Below are 17,312 nucleotides of genomic sequence, written 5' to 3'. Positions count from 1 at the left end.
AGCTTGAACGTTGGTCGCTAGTATTGCCAAATTACCAGTATGAATTTCTGTGTCGCCCGACGGTGTAACATGCAAACACCGACACTTCTGTCGGCACAGATGCAGCATTCGACACATCGGAAGCTTCTTGTTTACGTATTGATTATTCTGATTCGTAAGCACTGGATTTCTTTCCTATTGATTTGCAGCGGATCACACAAGCCACAGAGCATGACCAGTCAGTACAATTGCTAAAAAGTTACATTTTCAAAGGTTGGCTGCGCTCTCAGAAATGTATTCCAGATCCCTCAGTGCGAAGATACTTTGTTCACACCCCTAACAAACAGACAAGTGTGTTAATGCCCCCCCCCCCCCTTTTGCAACAGCAGGTGTTAAGTCTCGGCCGTTAATCTGTCGGCCGCAACTTAAAACACGCGCGCCGCCAGTTATACGCCGTCGCGTTTCCTACAGCCTTCAACGCGGTACGAGTGCGCTACCTGCCACGAACGATTACGCCTTTGCCAATGAGATGCAAGCCCCTCTCTCCGAAGCTCCAGCGGCGGATGTATTTAATTTAGAACATTCATACACTGACCCCGTTTTGTATGTTTGCCAGTTGAATAACATTTACAGACTTTCGTAATGGCCAGGGCTCGACATCTTGTGAATAGGCCTTGTACTGAAGAGTGATAGATTTATAAATATTTTGTATTTGTATATATTTCTACATTCAAATATCCTGCTAGCAATTGACGCTGCAACTACGGTGACAAAGTTATGGGTTATTTTTAGTAATTGATATTAGGTGTAGAATAAATTAATATCTTAATTCCAGAATGAGATTTTCACTCTACAGCGGAAGTAAAGCTTTGAGGTACGGCGCGTGCGTCGTGCCTGGGTAGCTCAGTTGGTGAGCACTTTCCCGCGAAAGGCAAAGGTCCCGAGTTCGAGTCTCGGTCCGGCACATAGTTTTAATCTGCCAGGAAGTTTCACATCAGCGCACACTTCGCTGCAGAGTGAAAATCTCATTCTGGAAATATCCCCCAGGCTGTGGCTAAGCCATATCTCCGTAATATCCTTTCTTCCAAGAGTGCTAGTCCTGTTTGGTTCGTCGGAGAGCTTCTGTAAAGTTTGGAAGGTAGGAGACGAGGTACTGGCGGAAGTAAAGCTGTAAGGTACGGGGCGTGAGCCGTGCTTGGGTAGCTCAGTTGGTGAGCACTGGTCCGTGAAAGGCAAAGGCCCCGAGTTCGAGTCTCGGTCCGGCACACAGTTTTAATCTGCCAGGAAGTTTTTAATATCTTAATTCTCTGGTCATGAGCGGCAGCTTTTCCTCGTTCCTCTATGCTCTTAGGAACGTCACAGGGTGGAGAGGAAGGTATAACGTACGTTATTCAGCTTACGAGGGTTGACTGAAAAGTAACGCCTCCACCTTCGTAAGTCTTCAACAGTTGGCAGCACTGGTATACGGCAAGTATTGCCTTGTTCCGTAGCCTCTTCTCTACAGCTCCAGTAGCATAGAACGGTTGTGTTGTTACAGTGTAAAGTATGAAGCAGTGCGCAGGCGGTCGGTCAATGCAATTTAAGACACGTGCAGTCACTGAATTCTTGACAGCAGAAGGCGTCACACCAAAGGAGATTCATCAGAGAATGAAAGCAGTTTATGGTGACTGTCTTGATGTGAGTACTGTGCGTCGTTGGGGGAGTGCGTTTAAAGATGTTGAGGTGCGAACATCTGACGTGCGTGACAAAGAGTTGGACGTACGGCATCCTCCATACAGTCCAGATTTAGAACCATCTGACTTCCATCTGTTCCTGATCATGAAAGACTATCTGCGGGGACATTATGCTTCTGATGAAGACGTTGAGAGAACTGTGAAACTGTGGGTGCGGAAACAGAGTGTCGACTTCTTCCGTGACGGCTTCAGATAACTTGTTCATCGTTGGCAGAAACACATCTAATTGGCTGGTGATTACGTGTAAAAGTGAATATTGGCAATTAAAGATCACATTCTAACGATTATCTCTGCGGTAGATTTATTAAAATATTCCCATCCAAACCCAATTAACAAAGGTGGAGGCATTACTTTTCATTCAACCCTCGTAGACGCATGAGCCGTTAAGCTGCCTCGCTACGGTCGCAGGTTCGAATCCTGCCTCGGGCATGGATGTGTGTGATGTCCTTAGGTTAGTTAGGTTTAAGTAGTTCTAAGTTCTAGGGGACTGATGACCTAAGATGTTAAGTCCCATAGTGCTCAGAGCCATTTGAACCGTTAAGCTGCCTGTGGGGTAGTTCTAGCACTCATCTGCTCTTACTGTCTTCGGAATTGTATTTATAATATTTTTGTGAAACTCTGATGGTACATTGCGAGTCTCATACATCCCACACACCTACCTGAATAGTCGTTTAGTTGCCACTTCCCCCACTGACTTTAGAATGTCGGATGGAATGTCGGATATCCCTTCTGTTTCATTTGATCTTTAAGTTTTGCATTATGACTTTCATTCATTTTTATGCGAGCTTATTTTCAGTATTATGAGTAAAGAATGAAGTCTTTCCAACAGATGAAGAATTTTGTGACTGCATATGGTTACAGTCTGTTTCCGACGTCACTGCCAGTTTTCCGGTAGACATCACAGCACAGCAGGCTCAGAGGACGTGCACATTCATCTCATCGCCATTTTCTGGGCGTTGATAAACGCCGAATCGTCAGCATGGGAGCATTATACCGACAAACCGCACGGACAGTTAGCTGCGGCGTAAAGACTGCCGAGATAATGGTAGTGGGGTGGACTCAGGACAATGGTATATCACGAACAGTAGGCACAGGTATTTCCCGAAGGGCTTCACCACGAGATGGTCGTAGGGCTGCTCGGTAGGCTCCGACGAATAAACGGGTAACAACAGCTGAAATGAAGGGAAACGGTACAGGCAGTGTGTCACCACGAACCTTAGGGAATGGATTACTCTACGCTGCGTTGAGATTTCGAGTTATCATGCGCCTGTTGCTACAAAGATCGTACCATTGACGACAGGAATTGCATGAGTCAACTGGGGCAGTGAGTGGAATTTTGTGCCGTTCAGCAATCAGTCTCACTTCTACTTCGGGCGATCAGCAATATGTCAGTATACAAGCCGGTGAAATGTTGCAGGAAGCAGTGATTCTTGATACCTACACGTCTCCAGCTCTTGGGAACATGGTGTGGAGAGCTATTGCACATGACAACATGAGTCATTTGATAATTGTTGAAGACAGGTTGAATGCTCATCAGTATGTGGAAAGAACTGTAAATCCTTTTGTCATCTACTTCTATATCTGGGTACAAGGTGGCATATTTCAGTAGGATAACACAAGACATGACGCTTCAGTTTGCCGCACAAGAGTCCTGAGGAGTGTAAACCAGCCTAGGCGGTCCCTTTGTCTCCATTGTCACCAACAAAGTATCGAAAAAGTATATTTTCATATCATCAGCCAAGGAACAATCTTAATGAACTAACATAGCATGCCACAGCTCATCTGTTAAAGCAAGAAATTCCTCAATATGACTTTTGAGGGAGTTTGCGTTCACGCCACAGGGAGTACAAGAGTATATTTGTGCGCTTATGGATAATCAGTTGAGAATGGAAATAACATTAAGCCATTTAATAACCGTTATTTCATAAACATCTTCACAAAAGTTTGATATGTATATTAGGCTAGTGCTACACAGTACAGCGTTTTTCATTTTTGTCAGATGCAAAACATTCTCTGCCTAACTTGTAAAGTTTTTTATGTGTGGCAATAATGAAACAGCGTCAAGTAATTGGTATCAAAGGCTATGAACTATCTTACGACTCTGATTTGAGATTCTTAACACAATACCTAATATGCAAGATTACAGAAATAAGAATAAATTACATATTTATTTTGTGCTCACAGCCTATAGCTGCTATCTGTTGCAAAGCTTAGACCATTCCACCATTGTTATACGACCCACTGATCTTCAATCACCATACGATGAAGTGGAATTGCAGTGCTACCTTACGTATATCTCACGGATGATTTGTAGCCTTGGCTACTGTCAACTCCTACATGCGTAAATTACATGCGCAGCTGATGGAAGTGCGTCGTTAAGGATAAATGACGTATGAGGTAATAATCTGCGCCTATACCACTTGCGAGCGAGAAAGCCTACAAGCTAGTCCTGAGAAATTCATAATGAAGCGCCCAACTATGGTGCAATTTAGTATATACACTCCTGGAAATTGAAATAAGAACACCGTGAATTCATTGTCCCAGGAAGGGGAAACTTTATTGACACATTCCTGGGGTCAGATACATCACATGATCACACTGACAGAACCACAGGCACATAGACACAGGCAACAGAGCATGCACAATGTCGGCACTAGTACAGTGTATATCCACCTTTCGCAGCAATGCAGGCTGCTATTCTCCCATGGAGACGATCGTAGAGATGCTGGATGTAGTCCTGTGGAACGGCTTGCCATGCCATTTCCACCTGGCGCCTCAGTTGGACCAGCGTTCGTGCTGGACGTGCAGACCGCGTGAGACGACGCTTCATCTAGTCCCAAACATGCTCAATGGGGGACAGATCCGGAGATCTTGCTGGCCAGGGTAGTTGACTTACACCTTCTAGAGCACGTTGGGTGGCACGGGATACATGCAGACGTGCATTGTCCTGTTGGAACAGCACGTTCCCTTGCCGGTCTAGGAATGGTAGAACGATGGGTTCGATGACGGTTTGGATGTACCGTGCACTATTCAGTGTCCCCTCGACGATCACCAGTGGTGTACGGCCAGTGTAGGAGATCGCTCCCCACACCATGATGCCGGGTGTTGGCCCTGTGTGCCTCGGTCGTATGCAGTCCTGATTGTGGCGCTCACCTGCACGGCGCCAAACACGCATACGACCATCATTGGCACCAAGGCAGAAGCGACTCTCATCGCTGAAGACGACACGTCTCCATTCGTCCCTCCATTCACGCCTGTCGCGACACCACTGGAGGCGGGCTGCACGATGTTGGGGCGTGAGCGGAAGACGGCCTAACGGTGTGCGGGACCGTAGCCCAGCTTCATGGAGACGGTTGCGAATGGTCCTCGCCGATACCCCAGGAGCAACAGTGTCCCTAATTTGCTGGGAAGTGGCGGTGCGGTCCCCTACGGCACTGCGTAGGATCCTACGGTCTTGGCGTGCATCCGTGCGTCGCTGCGGTCCGGTCCCAGGTCGACGGGCACGTGCACCTTCCGCCGACCACTGGCGACAACATCGATGTATTGTGGAGACCTCACGCCCCACGTGTTGAGCAATTCGGCGGTACGTCCACCCGGCCTCCCGCATGCCCACTATACGCCCTCGCTCAAAGTCCGTCAACTGCACATACGGTTCACGTCCACGCTGTCGCGGCATGCTACCAGTGTTAAAGACTGCGATGGAGCTCCGTATGCCACGGCAAACTGGCTGACACTGACGGCGGCGGTGCACAAATGCTGCGCAGCTAGCGCCATTCGACGGCCAACACCGCGGTTCCTGGTGTGTCCGCTGTGCCGTGCGTGTGATCATTGCTTGTACAGCCCTCTCGCAGTGTCCGGAGCAAGTATGGTGGGTCTGAGACACCGGTGTCAATGTGTTCTTTTTTTCCATTTCCAGAGTGTAATATTGACATTGAAAGAAACTGATTTTGGAATAGGTTACCCTCACGTATTTTGTGAAAGTTTGACACTAAAAAGCATAAATGTGGCCAAAATGTAATTTGTATGACAAGTCAGGCGAATGAATGTATGCAAATGCTCTAATTACAAAACTGTAGCCTACATTGTGTCTCTTAATTTAGTATATTGTTGAACATCCGTCTGGAACCGCAAGACCGCTACGGTCGCAGGTTCGAATCCTGCCTCGGGCATGGATGTTTGTGATGTCATTAGGTTAGTTAGGTTTAACTAGTTCTAAGTTCTAGGGGACTAATGACCTCAGCAGTTGAGTCCCATAGTGCTCAGAGCCATTTTGAACATCCAAGTGCTGCAATCAGATCAGTTAAATCTCGTGGCTTGCTGAACGTTCCGATTCACCTTGTTTATAAGGTGAATCGGAACATATTTCTGGGGGAAGTCCAGCACGCGGTTTGTATGAAGGAGGGAAAGAAGTTTTAACGTCTCTTAGGTGGCGACCCTGAATTGTGGAAGAACTGGGAAAGATGTAGGCCGTGCCCTTTTCCTATAACCCATCTTGTCATTTGCTTTAAGCGAGTTACGCAATAGACGGAAAAATTTCATATGGATAGCCGAATGGAGATTTGAACAGTCGTCCTCTGGAAAATAAGTCCAGTGTGTCATGTAGCTCACTGCGGTTTGTACGCAAGTCCATGAAGCACTAACGGTGCTTGCTGGAGGACCTTAGTATACAATCTGCAGGTCAGTTATACCTAGAAATTATTAACTGGGTGACATGGCAGCCACGGAGAACAAAATTATCGTGTTCAAGTACGATATGGGTAGTTATTGGCGGAAAGGTAGCATAATGGGAGTTGAAGCTTAGAGATGGAACCTGTTAGTGTGGCGTGTCTAATCCAGTCACTAAGTAGCGCAGTTAAGCAATTGTCTTCAAAACCTGTAAAAAGACGCAAAAACTCTGAGTAGAATTGATGATGCGAATTACGTTTGGTGGAAAACTTTTGCATCTGTTGGAAAATTTCCTAAATTTACAGTACTGATAACGCAGATACAAAGGTCGAGTAGTAATTGTTACGAAGTAAAGACTTTTTTGTCTGTTTGTATGACGTTATCAAGCTGGATTCATATCGGGAGCTAGACGTGCCATCATGTCCTTTGACGGGGATGAGCACGCGAACTGGGGTTATGATCTTGGGATTGGACAGACAATGAACTGAAATCCTTGGCCCTATCGTCATACTGGCCAGCTTCTGCTTCATCCTTTGCCTAAGGCACAATTCGAGAGGATGCAGTATGTGATCACCACATCGAACTCCCGAGTTTTCATAGTTTCGAGTCAGGCTTCTAGTCGAATTCTCATCATATACATCCGCATCATACTCCGACAGCCACCTAATGATGTGTGGCTTAGGGTACTTCCGGTACCACTTCCTGACCCCTCCCACCCTGCTCCACTTGCGAGTAGTGCGTGGGACGAATGATTATCGGTAAGCCTCTGTATTGGCTCTAATTTCTCGGATTTTCTCCTCGTGGTCAATACGCGAGATGTATGTGCGGGGAAGCAATATGTTGTTCGACTTCTCCTGAAAAGTACTGTCCCGAAATGTCAATAGTAACTCTCTCCGTGATGCACAGAGCCTCTCTTGTAACGTCTGCCAGTGGGGTTTGTTTAGCATCTCCGTAACGCGAGCTAAACGATCCCGTTACGCAACGCGCCGCTCTTCGTTGGATCTTCTCTATCAGTCCTACCTGATAGCGATCCCAGATACATGAACAATACTCAAGGATCGGGCGAACAAGCGCGTTATAAGCCACTTCTTTCGCGGATGAGTTTCATCTCCTAAAATTCTTCCGATGAATCTGAGTAGTTTTCCTACTATCTGTTTTATATGGTCATTCCACTTAGGGCCGCTCTGGATAGTCACGCCTAGATGCTTTACGGCAGGCGCTGTCTCCAGCTGTTTGTGATCAGTAGTGTAGCTGTACAGTAGTGGGTTTCTTTTCCTATGTATGCGCAATATGTTAAATTTATTTACGGTCAGGGTCAACTGCCAGAGCCTACACCAATGATCAAATCTCTGCAGGTCGTTCTGCAAATTCTTACTATCTTCTGACGTTGCTACTTTGGTATAGACTACTGGATCATCTGCGAATAGCCTTAAAGAGCATCCGACGCTTTCTACTAGATCATTTATATATATTGTAAACAGCAACGGTCCTATCACACTTCCCTGTGGCACTCCGGATATTACCTTTACATGTGTCGATTTTGTTCCGTTAAGAGCGACGTGCTGAGTTCTAAACAGAACATCGCCGGAACATGTCCGCTGTACGCTCGTGTGGCTAGTGAGCCATGCCGGCTCGTATCGATTGATAGATCGGGTCGGCATTGTGTGATCTTTGGGCTCGGCCGTTTGACGTCGCTTTTGGCCGTGATGGTCGTGTGGCGCGAGTGAGGGACAGCCGGAGAGCCGCGCGGCGCGTGAGAATCGGAGGCGAGCGTGGTTGAGCAGGCCGGGGCACGACGCAGAGGTTGTGGTGTGTTTGACACGTTTCTGCAAGACCGAACCTGGCTTGTACTGTGGGAATTGGACTCGGCCACATTATCCGAATCGAGTCGTGCGGCCCTGATTTGGATCTGTAAAGGATTTCATAACAGATTTGACCTTTTTTTCAGTGTGTTATAGTGTACTGTATGCGGCACCCTGTCCAGCTCGCCCGCTTGCTGTGGGTTCTGGGTCTAGCCGCCTCTGGTCTGGGTCCAGTGGGCACCGCTTCTGCTACTTGAATTAGCCCGTGCCTATGTGGCGTCACCCGTTTTGAAAATGTGTCACGAAGGGGCGTATCTATTTATATTATATTTTGTGTTAAATTTTTTTTGTGATATCCATTATTGGTTACAGTTTATCTCATTATTGTAGTCTCCTTTTGGGAGCTTTACTGTGTATAGAATTTAATTAACTTACAAGTCACTTAATGCTTGGTTAAAGATTAATGGCCCGCATCTCGTGGTCGTGCGGTAGCGTTCTCGCTTCCCACGCCCGGGTTCCCGGGTTCGATTCCCGGCGGGGTCAGGGATTTTCTCTGCCTCGTGATGGCTGGGTGTTGTGTGATGTCCTTAGGTTAGTTAGGTTTAAGTAGTTCTAAGTTCTATGGGACTGATGACCATAGATGTTAAGTCCCATAGTGCTCAGAGCCATTTGAACCAAAGATTAATGTTGTTGTTTGAACAGGGCGGTTGCCCGTGATTGTAAGGATTTTGAATTTTAAAGATAAAATTTTATTTGGCCAAAGAGATGTTATTAAAATTGTTGTTGTTATAAACTGTGAATGTTGATTACGTGGCCCGGCCCTCCCGCTCAACAGAAATTGGCTGATTACGGTGGATTATTCAGCTCAGCTAGCAAGGATAGGCAGCAGCTCAATAGGCACGGAAGACTGGGTGTCGAGGAGATACTACGTTACGAGTAACAGACAAAACAGCCGTCGCGGTTTCAAGACAGGCTTGGGTAGCGCGTCACCCTATCAATCAACTCCCTTCTACTGCATTACACGTGGTTGCGGCGGAAGATCCAGAAACAATGATGCGAGGCAGCTGAGGTCAGTAGCTGCGACAGACGAACAGCAACAGCGCTAGCACGGCGTTCAAACAACTCCACCAGACTGGAAGCGTAGCCGTGCGCCGTGTCTAACAAGGAACTGGAACCGGAGTGACATGTACTGGCATGTGGCTGCGCTTCTCCACAGCAGCACTGATGCTCCCTCGAAGCACGGGAGTTGTCCACTGAAACCAGGGAGTCAACAGACAACGGAAGAGACAGATGTAGCCACAACATCCTCCGAGGCGCCGAAGCAAACCAGAGGGATGTGCTTATGGACAGCGAGCGTTCGAGTGCATCGTGGAATGTGGGAGAAAAAAAAACCTGGAACCATAATGTATTTGGCCGCGCCCACATCACAGATTTCGTCTGAATTTATGCCACTTGCAGGGCTTGGCCAGAAATAAAAGTGACAGAACTGACAGCTCTAGATGGCCGAGAGTTTAGAAAAAACTAGTATTTCTGACAAGTGTCGGGCGAGGCATGGGTCATACATGTCGAAGCAGCGGAAAAAGTACAAAACGATAATCCGAACTCGTGGTATCGAGGTTCTACGCGGAACTTTCCTTTATTTTTAATTTTTACGTTTGATGAATGAAAGTTTCACTCTGCAGCGAACTGTGCGCTGATATGGAACTTCATCGAAGATTAAAACGTGTGGTGAAACCAGACTCGAAATCGGGAAAGTTCTCTATCCCTGAGCTACCTAAGCGTGACACGGCCTTTCTTCAGCCAGTACCTCGTCTCACTCTTTCCGAACATCACGGGAGGTCTACTGCGAAACCTGCAGGATTAGCACTCCTGCAGGAAACGATATTGCGGAGACACGGCTTAGCACAGCCTGGGCGATGTTTCTAGAATTGAGCTTTCACTCTGCAACTAAGTGTGTGCTCATATGAAACTTACTAGCAGATTAAAACTGTGGACCTTTCCCTTTCGCGAGCAAGTTCTCTCCCGACATATTTTTTGCTTGTCCCCCCCCCCCCTCCCACGCCCTCTGACTTCCCTGATTATAAAGGAACTCGTAAAAAAGGGGGTTATTTCTCACCCCCACTTTGACCGTAAAAACAAAAATATCTGCACTACTTCAGGCGTTGGCCCCTAACTGCACATACTACAACAGTTCCACATAAACTAAGAAAGGAGGAAAGGAAAAGAGGGAGACGGTAACAAAAGTATGTAAGAGATTTTTTTTCTCAGACCTGTGGACTGTAAACCGCAAGTAGCCGTGGACAAATCCACACACGTCTTGTCGAAACAAAGGGGAATACTGTTGAACTCTTGATCGTAATATATATATATATATATATATATATATATATATATATATATATATATATATATATATATATATATATCAGTCTTCTGACTGGGTTGATGCGGCCCACCACGATTTACTCACATGTGCCAACGTCTTCATCTCAGAGGAGCACTTGCAGCCTACATCCTCAATTATTTGCAGTATTTTCCACATGTTCCTTTCTCTACGGTTCTGCGCAGAACCTTCTTATTCCTTACTTTATTAGTCCATCTACTTTTCAACATTCGCCTATAGCACCACGTCTCAAATGCTTCGATTCCCTTCTGTTCCGGTTTTCCCACAGTCCGTGTTTCACTACCATACAATGCTGTGCTTCAAAAGTACATTCTCAGAAATTTCTTCCTCAGATCAAGGCATTTGTTTGATACTAGTAGACTTCTCTTGGCCAGGAATGTCTTTTTTTGCCAGTGCTGGTCTCTTTTTAATGTCCTCCTTGCATCGACCGTCATTGGTTATCTTGCTGCCGAGGTAGCAGAATACTTTAACTTCATCAACTTCGTGACCATCAATCCTGATGTTAAGTTTATCGCTGTTCTCATTTCTGTTACTTCTCATTACCTTTGTCTTTCTTCAATTTGCTCTCAGTCCATATTCTGTACTCATTAAACTGTTCATTCCATTCAGCAGACCCTGTAATTTTCTACACTTCCACTCAGGATAGCAATGTCATTAGCGAATAGTATCATAGGTATTCTTTCACCTTGAATTTTATTCCCACTCCTGAACCTTTCTCTTATTTCCGTCATTGCTTATTTGATATACAGATTGGACAGTAGTGTTGAAAGACCACATGCCTATCTTCCACCCTTTTTAAGCCGAGCACTTCGTTTCTGTCGTCAACTCTTGTTATTCTCTCTTGACTCTCTCCCTACAATTTACCCCTATTTTTCTCGGAATTTCGAACATCTTCCTCCATTTTACGTTGTCGAACGCTTTTTCCAGACTACAGATTCTATGATCATGTCTTGATTTTTCTTAGTCTTGATTCCGCTATCAAACGCAAGATCAGAATCGCCTCTCTGGTGCCTTTATCTTTCCTAAAACCAAACCGATCGTCATATAACACATCCTCAATTTTCTTTTCCATTCTTCTGTATATTATTCTTATCAGTAACTTGGGTGCATGAGCTGCAAAGCAGATTGTGCGATAATTCTCGCACTTGTCAGCTCTTGCAGTCTTAGGAATTGTCTGGATGATATTTTTCCGAAAGTCAGATGGTATCTCGCCAGACTTACGTCTATTACGAGTATACAGGAAAAAAGGTGAAGGAGACATATATGATGATTTGCCAAAGTCTGCAACCACAAAACACCAACGGTCCATCTAAAACTGAATGTACAGCAACAGATTTTATTGTATTCTTCTCCTTGTCTACAGCAGATGTTGTCATTTCAACATATTCAATTGTTTCATATATTGTCTGTCTTGCACGATGTCACAGCCTTCTGTATCACACATTGGCAGCGTTCAATGCAGTTGCCTGTGCGACAGCAGCAGCGCGAATGACCAGTTTAGAAGGCATCGCTCGCTTACGTAACGAAGAGATAAGGCGCAGAGCGCTCGCTGCCAATGTAAACTCGTCCCCACGCGTTATCGCTCCCATGTTATTCTCGACATGCAAACTCCGCGGCTCGGCCCTAGTAATTTTAAGGGCCGAGCCTACTGCTAGCGCAGTTGCGCAACCAGCCGCCGCTGCGCTGTCAGACTGTGACGCTACCAACGTGAATAGTCGTTTTGCTGCCACTTTCACCAATGATTTCTGATGGAATGTTACCTATCCTTCCTGCTTAATCTAATCTTAAGTCTTCCAAAGCTCTTTTAAATTCTGATTCTAATCCTGGATCCCCCATCACTTCTAAATCGATTCCTTTTTCCTCTTCTATCACATCAGACAATTCTTCTCCCTCATAGTGGCCTTCGATGTACTTTCCACTTATCCGCTCTCTGCATTTGCCAGAGGAATTCCGGCTGCACTCTTAATGTTACTACCCTTGCGTTTAATTTAACCGAAGGTTGTTTTGACTTTCCTGTATGCTGAGTCGGTCCTTGCTACAATCAATTGTTTTTCGATTTCTTCAAATTATTCTTGCAGCCATTTTATCTAGGCTTCCTTGCACTTCCTATTTATTTCATTCCTCAATTACTCGTATTTCTGTTTTCTTGAGTTTCTCTGAACATATTTGTACTTCTTTCTCTCATCGATCAACTGAAGTATTTCTTCTGTTACCCACAGCTTCTTCACAGTTACCTTCTTTGTACCTATGTTTTTCTTTCCAACTTCTGTGATTGCCCTTTTTAGAGATGTCCATTCCTCTTCAACTGTACTGCCTACTGAGTTATTCTTTATAGCCGTTTCCATAGCCTTAGAGAACTTCAAGCGTATCCTCAGGACATTTGCATCCCACTTCCTTGCATATCGATTCTTCCTGACCAATCTCTTAAACTTCAGCCTACTTTTCATCACTATTAGATTGTGATCTGAGTATATATCTGCTTCCGGGTACGTCTTACAGCTCAGTATCTTATTTCGGAATCTGTGCCTGACCATGATGTAATCTAACTGAAATCTTAGCGTATCACCCTGCCTTTTCCAAGTATATCTCAGGCTCTTATGGTTCTTGAACAAAGTATCCGCTATAACTAGGTGAAATTTATTACAGAAATCAACTAGTCTTTCTCTTCTCTCATTCTTTTTGCCAAGCCCATGTTCTCCTGTAACCATTTCTTCTGCTCCTTCTCTCCACAATCGCATCCCAGTTATCAATGACTATTAGATTCTCATTTCCTTTTACGTACTGTATTACCCTTTCAATATCTTCAGACACTTTCTCTGTGTCTTTATCTTCAGCTCGGAGCATGCAACATTATCAAGAAAAGCGGCGCTCACCTACTGTAATACATTAAGCCACTTGCGCCCATACTTCCGTTGTGTCATGGAATGTCCCTGCAGTGAGCACTTTATGTGATGCATTGCTGTTGGGTTTTATACATAACTGCACGGCGGGCTGTAGAAAGTGTTCAGAAGAAGTTGGAAAAGTATTCCCTGAATTTCGGTTTAATGACAATGGCGTAATGTCGTTCGTTTGGAAAAGTCCAAAAATCGAGATCACTCTTCTCGCCAGTGGCAAAAAATATTGAACTGCAAGGCTGCGGAACGTATTCACAGAGTGAGTCTTCGTCTGCGGGTAGTACATGTCATTCTAGAACAATATCGTTTGCACTGTTATTCGGTCATGAGAAGCATGAGTGAGAAGTGCCAGAATTCCATGGACCAAGTGCCAGACGTCCACTACCAGACCACAAATGAAACGATGGTCGTCCGTGGTCGGCACTCTGCACATGACGTAAAGCAGGGAGTTGGCGAGGTGTACCTGGTGGAGAGGGGAACGATTTGGTTGTTTCCCGTTGATGCGGACACGCGACGCGGACCGTGCAGTAGTCTCAAAAAATGGGCGCTCACCTACCGTCATATATTATGCGACTTGTGCCGGTACTTCCGTTGTATGATAAACTGAGCGCTGGCCAGTTGCATATCAGTGTAGACCGGCTTGGTCGACAACAAGAGCACAGGCGGCAAAGAGGCAGACATGTAGCTGTGATCCAGAAGAAAAATAAAGAGTCCGACGTGACAGAAAGGTGCTGGGACATCCGACAGTGTTACAGAAGCATCCAATGAAGCCGGGAATATGCATCAAGCAGTAAGCTGGTGGGGCACGTCGGGCAACGCTGCCACATCGTCGGCTGTGAAGTGATAAAAACTACCTGAGCTCTGTCCGGAACACGGTAAAGACCCACTCCCCAGCCTGGGGAAGGTTGGGGGGCTCATAGCGGACTTCGAAGCTCATCCTCTGGCTAACTAAGGAATCCATCACAGCTAACATGCAGCGAGCTAGGGTCTGCGGGGCTGGAAGAGTAAGGGAGCTGCAGCGCTATGTAGGTGTTGACATAGGGTGTACGTTGCAAGAGGCCAAGAGAGCACAAGGGATGTTCAACGAATCCAGACGTGTTCCGTTGTAGCAGATCATCTGCAGTTGAGAGCCACAGAGTGCTACAGATCAGCCATGAAATCGGTGCCAAGACAGTTTAAGATATCAGTCACGTTGAGCACATCAAAGTTTCCCTCAGACATAACTGGCGATTTAAGTGCATTGAGGGAGTTGTCCAGCGCCTCGCCGTACGTCACCACCCACGCAATCGACGTCCAGGTATTTTTGGCACTTCAAACGCAGAGCCCTTAGGAGGTGCAATAAATTAATGTACACATGGCGACATTCCCATACTGAACGCCTGATCAGAATCGGTTGTGTGACCCTACCATTATGCAGCATACAGGATGTCACTCCATGCAGGAGACATATGTCCACCTTGACAATAGTTCTGTGTATCCTATGTGATGCACAGACGCAAAAAAAGAAAAAAAAATGATTAACCTGATCAAATGGCTCTGAGCCCTATGGGACTTAACTTCTGAGGCCATCAGTCCCCTAGAACTTAGAACTACTTAAACCTAACTAACCTAAGGACATCACACAGATTCATGCCCGAGGCAGGATTCGAACCTGCGACCGTAGCGGTCACGCGGTTCCAGATTGAAGCGCCTAGAACCGCTCGGCCACACCGGCCGGCTAGTGAGGGTAAGTTTTGCACAGGACAGTCACTATGACGACGTAGAGGGTAAGCGTCAAGGAGGCGGCGACATGAATCCCAAGTCACCTCGACAAGCTGCCGATAGTCGGGAGACGCCAGTAGGGCCAGATCTCCTCTTCCATGCTACACCCTCTGGTGATCCAGTGTGACTGTGCACAAATAAGCCACATGGTCGGAAAAAGTGACGGGCCAAACCTCAGCCAGTCAGGTTCCTCCCACCAGTGATGGTGACATACAAAAGCAATCAGGCCGACTGGAAGAACGTGCAGTGTAGTTAGTGCGTGAAACTGGGGCCGTCATCACGAACGCGCTCCCGAGTATCCACACGTTGGAGACGGTCAACGATAGTGGCAATCTCTGTGCAAGGCGAATGACATGGCAGCTGATCTTTGGGGACAGGAACCCACATGTGAAAAAATCATCCAGCTACACCGACCACAAACTGTAGAAGCTGTGGCGGCCGACGCCTGCAACTCCAGGCCACACCACTGACTGCAAGAATTGGAAAAACATCAAGCAATATGACATCCTGAAAGCCATGGCTCAAGGAAAGAAGGTACATGCAATATGTCTTGACTTCCGTTAAGCATATGACTCAGTACCACACCAAATTTTATTGACAAAAGTAAAATTTATGGGATATTAACCAAAATTTGTCACTAGGTTGATGACATCTTGGTAGGCCAGACACAGGATGTTAGTTTGGACGGAGAGTCATTGACAGATGTAGCAGCAACTTCAAGTGTGCCTCAGGAAAGTGTATTGGGACGCTGCTGTTCATGTTGAACATTTATTTCTTGAATGATATCAATTTGCTGCAGTGCATGTTATTGTGGCCATTAACACTTTGGAAATGTGTGATGTAGCTCCTGGATTTACTCCAAAAAGACAAGCAACGCAGGACCTACACTGGGTGTCTCTCAGCTTAGAAAAAAATATTCCATTTGTTTTAAATTTGTCGTCTGTCTAAAGATATTCTATGATGTTTGTACTACCATGGATTTAAAACCACCACCCAGCACCAGTGCATCTTGCAGCATCTACAAAGAAGACAGAGCATTCTCTTCATGTACCAGATCATGGAGTAGCATGGATGTTAATATTTCTCACACCAAAGAGGTCTGCAGCTTGTGGTGTACTGGCTACCGTTCCTGCCTCTAGATCACAGGGTCGATTCCCGGCCTGGTTGCGGATTTTCTCTGCCTAGGGACTGGGTGTATGTGCTGTCCTCATCATTTAATCATCATCATCATCATCATCATTCGTGACAGTGGCTAGATTGGATTGTGAAAAAGTTTGACTGCGTAAAAATTTGGACTTTCTACGGGCGCTGATGACCGCGTAGTTGAGCGCCCCACAAATTAATCATCATCATCATCAACACCGAAGAGGATGAGAGCCATGCTCTTTGTTTCCAGAAAATATTGGACGCAGTCGATGGGGAACCATTCACGGATGAGGATCGCCGAACCGCTACCAGTATCTGACACGTGGGAGGCGAGAGGGATGTACCCAAATGTGTTAAGAAAACCATCGACGTGCATTTCTTGTAAGACGGCCACATTTAAGTCCGCTGCATGAAGAGTATCGTGTAGCATCGCCAGTTTATGCTGGACCCGGATGGCATTGTATTGACCGCAGGTAGACGGTATGTCTGTTCTGGCATTTTTGCTATTGAGAAAAGGGGTCTATCAGCGGCATCCAGCCCGGGAAGACGGCGCAACACGGCAAAAGCCACGACAGAGGACGCGGCGGCGGAGAGGAATGCGTTACAGGCTATGGAGAACAAGTTGTTGAGGTAGGTGGGGGAGCCGTACGTCTTCCGAGATCGATGCGTCGGTTCGCCATCCCAGGCTGCCATCACGAGTACACAGTTCTCAGTGGTGTACGACTGCGTTTTTCGCGCTTCCTCGGTGACTTCTGCATCCGAACGTGTTGTCCCGTATCGGAGTGGATCGGCCGTCATCTGACGAGGGCCCAACTGGAAAAAAACAGAGGTTGGTATGACGGCCGAGTCGACGTCCACCACAATTGTAACTTCAGGTTCCGACAGGCGTCCGAGGACTTCATTTCCGCCGGCGGCGATGGACAGTGTT

Source organism: Schistocerca nitens, chromosome 8 (assembly GCF_023898315.1).
Source record: "Schistocerca nitens isolate TAMUIC-IGC-003100 chromosome 8, iqSchNite1.1, whole genome shotgun sequence".
In the NCBI taxonomy this organism is placed as follows: domain Eukaryota; kingdom Metazoa; phylum Arthropoda; class Insecta; order Orthoptera; family Acrididae; genus Schistocerca; species Schistocerca nitens.
This window is presented reverse-complemented; position numbering follows the sequence as displayed.